This window comes from Microtus oregoni, unplaced genomic scaffold, assembly GCF_018167655.1.
Source record: "Microtus oregoni isolate MIOR12 unplaced genomic scaffold, Mior012 000019F_ref0000042, whole genome shotgun sequence".
Taxonomy (NCBI): domain Eukaryota; kingdom Metazoa; phylum Chordata; class Mammalia; order Rodentia; family Cricetidae; genus Microtus; species Microtus oregoni.
Window position 1 is genome coordinate 21,547,377 of NW_024543078.1, and position 9,387 is coordinate 21,556,763.

A 9,387-nucleotide genomic window follows, 5' to 3' on the forward strand; every position below is an offset into this window, starting at 1 on the left:
TGGTTGTTTCCTTCCCCTGTGAAAACAGGAACACAGAGATTACTAGGGTCTAAGAGAAATTTTCAAAGATGTGCCAAAACTAGAGAGTAATCGAACATTTCTGTGTATTGAGCCTCCACTTCCTGTTCTATCTACCCTCCAAGTTTGGCTGCCTGTGCCCTTGGGGCATCTGCCTCTTAGCCAGAGGCTCTGAAACCTGAAGGGGTGTCATAAACCAGATGGCTGCACCCAACCCACAGAGTTTCTGATCTAGCCGGTCTGGGGTAGGACCTGGGATTGTGTATTTCTCACGAGTTCCAGGTGATGCTGACTGGGAGGACCACGGTTTAAGGAGCTGCAATGGGAGACTGCCTGCCCCCTGGCAGTTTTGCCCCCTGGCAGAGGTCTCCACAGTCCTCTGCTGTGGGTTAGTGCCACCCCCACCCCAGAGAGAGGTCCTCCTGCTGCTCTCTAGAATAGCCCCTGACCCAGAGCGAATGTGGAAGCCTGACTTCCCCGCACCCCACCTAATATACACGGGTTGGCTACAAGAGGGAACTGGAACCAGAGCTACCAACGAGAAACTGAAGTGAAATCGGATTGTTTTCGCACAGTGTCCTTCAACTTGGTTGGTTTTGTCCCCCTCATTACCTTTTCCTAGAGAAGTCGTTTAAAGTGTTGCTGTCCTTAGTTTGCCTGGCCTCAAACTCCACCCCTTTCTGTGGAATCTAAACACCACAGACAGATCGTGTTTGCTAATTTACTGTGTGGTCTTTTGGAGAGTCCTGAGACATTATAATATCTTTATTCCCCCACCTACCAAGAACTAATATTTATCCCTTTGAGGCTGGTATTGGCCACACTGAAGAGTTCATATATAAGGGCAATTAAGACAACTTAAATTGTGTGCAGTGTCCCTATGTTGTCGCCAGTATTTCCAACACTTTCCCAGGTCCTTCAGTGCCAGTGCTCACATGGTGGTCCTCCCTCCCTCTTGCTCCTCTTCCCTTCATGCCTCCCTCCTTTCCTCCTTTCTTCTTCTCCTGTTTTAGGTAGCTTCCCCCTTCCCTCCAGTCCTCAGATTACACTTTCGTCTAGAACATCCAGGAGATGCAGGGAGCTCTGCTTTACCTCTTAGTTCTTTACCAAGGGAAATTCTATTGTGATCAGTAGTAGATGCTTCTTTCTGTTGGACTTCAAAGTCTAAAGATACCACAACTCCTTTTGCTGAACTCCCAGTTATCCAATAATCGCCCTTGGGGATGTTAGTGGGACAGTCAGCAGCAAGCTCCAGGCCTCTGAGTGGAAAGGTCCCCTTCAAGTTCCTTCTCTGACTAGCTGTAGGAAACTTCTAGTTGTCCCTGCAGATTTTGGTTGAGTGAATAGGAGACTATCATGCCTTCACCTCTCACTCCTGCTCCCCCCCCCCACACACACACAGAGGGGGGGGATGGGGGGATCGCAGAGACTGACTAGTTTAAATTAAGTGTAATCCCCACCATTTAACTGCAGCATATTCCTGCACCCACAGGAAGCTAGACTTTTCTGTTTTGTATGCAGAGAGCTTTTGAGTCTTCTCTCCTCTAGCTCCTACTGTGAGAATCACATTAGAACATCCTGGCAAACAGCAGAACCCACCCACCCTCAAGCTGAGACCTTAAGGCTTCCTTTCCTGAGCGCAAGGTGGAAGGGACACACTGGGGAGACATGACAGGTAGCAGCTCTGGGAAAACACTGTTCCGCTGGTCACATAGTTTTAAAAAGTGGAGCTCTGACTTATTAGGACAGGATGTGTACTTTGTGATCTTTTTTTCTAAAAATAAAAAATAGTGTAAATTTCACTTAATCCATGGGATAAGATTTTATATCACCCTCTGACAGACTACAGGTTCCACAGGAATGACTCTGCTTCTCGGCCTAGGAAAGACTTTAGAGTTGGCCTACTGAACATTCTCATCCTGGACTGAGGAGTGTGGTCCACATGCATCTTAGCTTGGTCAAGCTCCCCCAGATAAAAAGGAAAAGAGCAGAGCTCACACTCAAGGCCCCGTGACTCCAACAGCTTGGGTTTTCCCTTGATTCCTTCCTCTTTCTTTACTGTAAAGCTGGGATTTTGCTTCTTATATCTACCACTGAGATGTGTGAAATCTAACAATAGAGAAACTTAAAAGGTCTGTCTGGCTTTAGACAATTTTCTCAAGAACTAAAAAGGGTGGGATGTATTCTGGGGCTCCCAAATGTGAATGGGGACAAGGAGGGCCATACATAAGGAGGCTTAGCGACATAGGAGCTTTGGTACATTTTCAGAAGCCTCCAAGTAGGAACCCTAAGGCATCTTCCCAGGGCTGCCACATGACCAACATGGAAACCAAGAAAGGAAACAAGGAAGCTAAGGGAGCAGGCAAGGCCAAGTTTCCGTTTCCTTCTCTAGTTCCTCTTCAAGCACGTGAAGCAGGAGAAGCAAGACTGAGTGACATCAGCATCTTTGGTTTAAATGGAGACAGAAATGGAGGGTATATGAGGCAGAAAGTAGCAATCTGGGTGTGCTTGACCCAGCAGATGCAAACCGCACATCCTGTCGGAGACCTGAGGAAGCACTATTTGAATATGACCTCGATTGCAGAGTTGGACCCCAAAGTCATCTGTAACTTGACCTAATTCAAATGAAAATGTTAAGCACTGATTATGTGGCAGATAAGTACTATGGGGCTAGATAACACAATGAAGATCTTACTTCCAAGTGCCTTATTACCGAGAAAAGATGCTCAGTAGTCTACAGACTACTAAGATAGAAAGTAACTGTGCTACCGAAGAGACACAAACAAGATTCTCTGGGAGTCCTGGGACTATCTTGGCCAACACTGCAGCCACCACAGGAGGTTTAGAGGAGACATAAGTGAAAGGCTTAGGCTAGGAAATAGGAGGGATTTAGTAGGGGAGGAGGGAGGTGGGTGAGCAAGACATGTGACTTCCACATCAGGTGACTGAGGAAGCAGCTACTTCTAAGTAGCCATCTGAGATTCTTGAGGTCACGTTTCAATTTTGGTCTGTGTTGTTGTACTCCTAGTTTCCATGAGTTTTTTCTCCAACTCTCAGACCTGAACTTAAAGGCGACAAATTATTTTTCTCACTTGAATAGTTGAGGAAAATAAACAAACTAACAAACCTAGGATTGCACGTGCAAGTTCAAGATTATGAAGACAAGTGCAACTGTGTTAGGGATGGCACAACCCCAAACTGGACATGAAAACCTAACAGACGACTGTGAAACTAATATGTCCCCTTGGAACCACCAAGAATTAAACTGTATGCTTGGTCTTTGGAACATCAGAACCGTGGCAAGATTTTTAGTAGCTGCTGCCTTGATATTGAGTCCCTAGAATCTCTGAAGAACAACACAAAAAACATCAGCACAACTGAAACCACAAGCTCCTGAAATCTTTTTGCTATTCTATTTCCTGATAAGCGGATCTTGAAATAATCCTGAGCACCTTCAAAACAGAAATTTGTGTGGAAGAAATAGCTAATAGATCATTAAAAACCTATTTTCTTCTATTACGGAGTTGTGGCTTAGTGGTAGCTCCTAAGACAGACTGCAGTTGCCAGCAAGGCACACCTCTCCAACTCCTGGAGTCAGGTGATGAGGAAAACACGACAGGGGGAGTGTTGTGGGATCATCTTTCTGTACACTGTAAAGATGTGTCTCTGCTAAGGCACCTTCTGATTGGTGCTCTTAATAAAGAGCTGAACGGCCAGTAACTAGGCAGGAGAGGATAGGAGGGACTTCTAGGGACAGAGAGAAAATTGGGGGAAGAATCTAAGAGGCAGGTAATTGGCCAGCCAGACATGGAGGAAGTGGGTCACATGGTACTGAAGAGATGTAACAAGCCATGTGGCAGAATGTAGATTAATATAAATGTGTTAATTTAAGTTTTAAGAGCAAATTGGGAATACGTATAAGATAAGGTCAGTCTTTGATAAGAAGTCTCCATGTCATTATTTGGAGTTGGCAGTCCAAAGAAAGTCCAGCTACATTTGGCATTCAATATGGGACTCTAACCAATGACTCTGGGATTAAGAGTCCCATGCTCTACTGACTGAGCCACAAATTTTAGGTTATTTTGTTTTAATATAACCATAAGGTGTTGTACCTATGCACTTCATTTAAAAACGTAAAGTTCTAATCCTTGAAAGCTATTGTTACAAACTATTTAGGATAATTACAAAATACAGGTTAGTAATTAGTCCTCCATAACAATCAAACTTGTAGTCATGTTAGGCATGTTGTCAAGGTGAAATAGACATGTATCTATATTTTAGGTATATAGGTAGTCTTCAAATACTTCAGAGACCTGTAGATTATGGCATTTAAGATTTTTTAATAACATAAGGTTTTTCATGACAGTGAGATATGTCTGTTTCTGGCAGCACCAATAAAAATAATAAATAAATAAATAAATAAATAAATAAATAAATAAATAATAAAAACCATAAACTGATGAAGTTGTAGGCTAATAAATTAGATAATAAAACATTAAGTTTATGAGCTGCCTCTGCCCCACTGAAACACTGGATTCCTTCTGTCAAGTAAGAATTCCTCTAAAGAGGGGAATTGAAGCTGGAGGTCAAGTGAATGCTTTAACAATTCCTGTATTACTTACTTCCCTTATTCTGGCTGATGGTCTGAGGGGATATACATACAGTGGTGGGGGATCTCATGGCAGTAGGCAGCTCCGTGGCAGCATGAGCATGCATACTTGTTTATATACCCATGAACCAGAAGCAGAGGGAGACACTTCTGCCCCTGTGGTCCCATGAGCCTAAATCTGCCAGGTAACCCTAATGTTACACACACACACATACACACGTGCACACACACACACACACACGCACACACACACACACACACACACACACACACACACACACACACAGAGCAGTACCAACAGCTGAAGACCACGTATGACTCTGTGGTGGACATTTCACATCCAAACCAAAGCAATTCCTATGTTCCTCCAACCCCAGAGCCATGTACCCTGCCTACCCCCTCTTCCTCCTGTCAGGAACATGGGATATGAAAAGGATGCAGACAGGCCAAACACGAAAACAGATAATGGAACTTCTCGTTTTTGCAGAAGGCCAAATGCTAGGTAGCCATTGAAGACAGGGATAAAGACGTTAGGTGACAACCGTTAGTTGTTTCATTCTGCAAGCTCTCTACCATAGGGATGGAGATGCTTGTCTTTGGTGCTTCATGACAGTAGTCTGTAAACGATAACAGCAACAGTTGGCTTTGCTTTGGTAAACTCCTGCTGTGGCCCCTTTGAGTGTCACTGACCATGCCTTCAACGTATTCCATTCGGCAGATATCCCCACCCCCCTTTTTTTTCTATTGTACTAGTCCCCTGTTATCTGGAATTTTACTTTAAGATTTCAGTTACCCATGGTCACTCATGTCCTGAAAATATTAAATGGAAATTTCTAGAAGCCAGAAAGTGGAAGTTTCATATTTTTGCATGCTATTCCAACGTGTGCCATGAAATTTTGAGTCATCTTACTCTGTCTTTTCCAGAATGTGAGTCATCTGACCCTTGAGCCATCCATGCTGTATAGGCTACCCTCCCATGAGTCACACTGACTTGCTTTATTTGATTGGGATTCTATTGATCACATGTTCGTGAGATTTCACCGGCAGTTTTGAGTATCCACTGTCGGTCTTGGCAAATGTACCTGCTGGATAAGGGAGCATTACTGTGCTTTAACTTGGCTGCTTCGTGTGATCTTAATGGATATTTTCTGAACTGGGAAGGGGGGTGCCGACAAGTGCCTGGCTCAGGTCTTTCCCACACACTGCATTATATCACAACAGGTTGCTAAGAAGCAGCACCTGAACTGCACCAGAAGCTGTAAAAGCAAAATATCCAGTGAGCAGTTTGACTTACAGCATTCCAGTAGCCCTAACATCTGTGTTTCATTAAGAGATTAAATCACATGTGTGACAATTAGGAAGTGGGTGTGTGGTGTGAGTTGGTTGTTACCTTGGCAGCGGTATGGAAAGCACTAAGCCCTTGGCAATGGAAAAACCCAAGAATGAGCCTGTGCCATGCGTAGCACCATGGATTTTCGGTACATAAGACAAGAGGGAAGATCATTAGGCAGCAATACTTGCTGCCTCTTCCTTTTACCTGAGGGTAGTTAATAAAGTCACCTGGTTAGTAACAAAAATTCATGAAACTGTTTTAAAATACAACAGCGAATGACTTATTTTCTATAATTTGGTACAGGTACCGTGATGCAAACTTTGTATTTGTTGAAAAAAATTGTGTGTGTGTGTGTGTGTGTGTGTGTGTGTGTTTTGAGACAGAGTTTCCTTTGTGTAACAGTCCTGGTCGTCCTGGAACTAGCTCTTATAGACCAGGCTGGCCTCGAACTCACAGAGATCCACCTGTCTCTATTTCCTGAGTGCTGGGGTTAAAGGCGTGCGCCACCACCACCCAAATGAAGATGTTTTATATTTGTATTACTCTGACTCGTAGGTCGAGTCTTTTATTTCCCCTGAAGAACAAACTGGAGTGAATGAAGAACATGGCCAAACAGGAGGCCACAAGAGCGATGAAATGCTCAGTAGGGAGACAGGAAGCTAAACACTGATCTTTATTCTTTCTATGAGGATTCTTGTGTTTTTAAGACGTCATTTCAGCCCTGATGCAAGGGTTCATCTGACCTGCCATTTGACTCCAGTCCTTCTTGGCACTGAAAGAACACTGTGGGTATGTATGGGCTTCAGCTGACAACAGGGGAGTGTTAGAAGGTAAGTCTTTATGGTGAGGACATTCATCTTCGTGTGTTAGGTGAGTCATACAAAGTGTGTAGCACTCCAGGAATCACACTGAAAGAGGGATGCTTATCCACAACACACCACTGCTCAGAGCATTGCACAGCCCTGCCTGGAGATGCTCCCTCACCTGGCATGCCAGGCTGTCAATCACTTAGGACTACATTCTTCACGTTTTGCCTCAAGTTTTCGCCATGACACAGGTTGATACCTTCTTTTCCTCCCCTTTGAAATGAATTCCAAAGAGGTGGAGATATTTAAAAACATCGAATCTCATTTATCTCTCCATTTCCTGGTTCATTTGCTTAATAGATATTTACCGAGTGGCTCCGTGTTCCAGGACTTGTGGTAGAAGCTGAGGATTCAGGAACAGCTCCTGCTCTGTCGGAGTTGATGGATGTTATATCAGTAATACTGACCCAACCCACTCCCAGATGCCATACTGAGAAACAAATTAATCAAATACTTGCCAGATGGGATAAGCAGTCGGAAGTAAACAGAGGAGGGACTGAGCCAGGGAAGGAACAAGCAGCGAGATTGTTAGGTGGGCAAAGTGACATTTAAGCACATACTTAGTCTTAGAGGAGGGACCCTGCCACCATTGGAAGGGCTGCAGTGAGCAGGCCTGGGTTTCAGAGGGCAATTTGGAAGCCAGAGTCAACTGTGCAGAACTCACTCTCCCCCCAGCAAGATTCTTTTCTGTAGGGCATGCGGTTGTGACCCTAACCAGCTTGGTAGCCACAGAAGTAATACTTCAAAGTCCAAAAATAATCTGTTGTTGGGTTGCCCGTGACAGCAAAATGTTCTATCTTATTCGGCAGCGCTGACTAATTGGTAACCAACTTGCTTTGGCTGTTTGGTTTGCTCGTTTGTCTTTTACCTACACACACACACACACACACACACACACACACACACAAACACACACACAGTGGGGGGGGGCAGTATTCTGAGTACAACCATCCAGACTGTTGTATCTGCGAAGCCCTAGTACTCTCAATATTTCCCCTAGCAAAACCTCGGCACCACTTGAGAAATATCCACAAGGTCCTTACTGAGAAAGGGGTGTCACTGGGAGCCATGTCCACAACTTTCCCCACTATGTAGGACAGCAATGGCACCATGTTTAGCTTCTCACCCTCTTCTGCAGGACAATGCCATCAATCTTGAAAAGGATTCTGAGGCCTTGCCCTGGCTTCATGGACGCTGTGAGTGATACCTGCTGTGGGCATAGGATGGAGTCCTGCATTTCCAGGTTAGTGTCCTCATTAGGTTAAGAAGGGATCTGCCAGGTTTGTCCATTTTTAGACATATCTGCCCCCCTTTGTAATTATGAAATACTCTGGGGGTGATATTTTGAGACCACATGCCTCTCTTGTTTTCCAACATTTTGCTGCCATAGGAACAACCCAGCCTGGCGAGTCCCCACCAGCACGCTTGTGTCAGCCATTAGCACGTGACATTTCAGCAGGAGCTTGAAGAACTCAGGGCTCTCTGAAAATATAGGAGTTATCTGACATCTATAGTTGATTAACTGCATTTAATAATAAAACCTCCAGTAAAAACCGTTAGCTTGTGGGAAATAACTAGGTTCCCCTTGACGTGGCCAACGAAGAAATACTGGTAAATAACTCATTATTGCTATTATTATTCAAAAGAAACGGGTAACTGTTATGGTCAGGTTTCCTGCCCCTGCCCAAATATTATTCACTAAGCATTGGTCCTGTTTTCTTTGTGTTTCGTCTTTGAATGCTGAGGAAGAATTGCTAGACAGAAGACTCTGTGGGGGGCACGGGTAATCAAATCCCCTTAGAATTGTCTGCCATAACTCCAGATTGGGCAGATTAATGTTGGATTTTATTTTTAAAAGCCATACTGTGGTAGCTTTTACATGAATGTAGTCCCCGTTACCGAGTGTAAACAGGAGAACCTGTCCTAGAGACTTCCTGCAGTGATGAAGTCCATGGGGTAATTGAATTAGGGTAATAGGGTTGAAACAGTTTGTAATTTAATGAGTTTGTGGATTTCTTATTCCCAGAATTATAAAAGAACCTCTGTGAATGTCAAATTCAGTAATTATTGCACTGAACAGAATTTGGCTCTATTTAACCAACTGGCAGACTCTGTAGCTAACAACATGATTTGATATTTATAAAGAGCCTGTTCCCCACCCCCACTCTTAGAAACAGAAATTCATTAAATTTAAAGGTTTTCACAATTTTGTGAAGAAACTCATTTTTCTGGAATTTTCTTAGTCTCTAAATTAGGCATTATAAAAGAGATGCCATTTCTGAAATATAACCCTTCAGCTTTTCCTGAATTACAGTGACTAGTTGTGGTCCAAGACACTAACTGGCCTGCACTAGATGGATGGATGGATGGATGGATGGATGGATGGATAGATGGACGGACAGATGGATGGATAGGTGGATATGACGCAAAGTCTCTTTAGTGTTAGAGTAATAAACAGTTGAATTCAGGGGACAGAGATGAAATTAGGATGTGGTATAGCTAAGCCATTAACTTTTGGCGTTAGGTACCCACGTGGGTTTCTTTGGAGTAGAAACACAAAA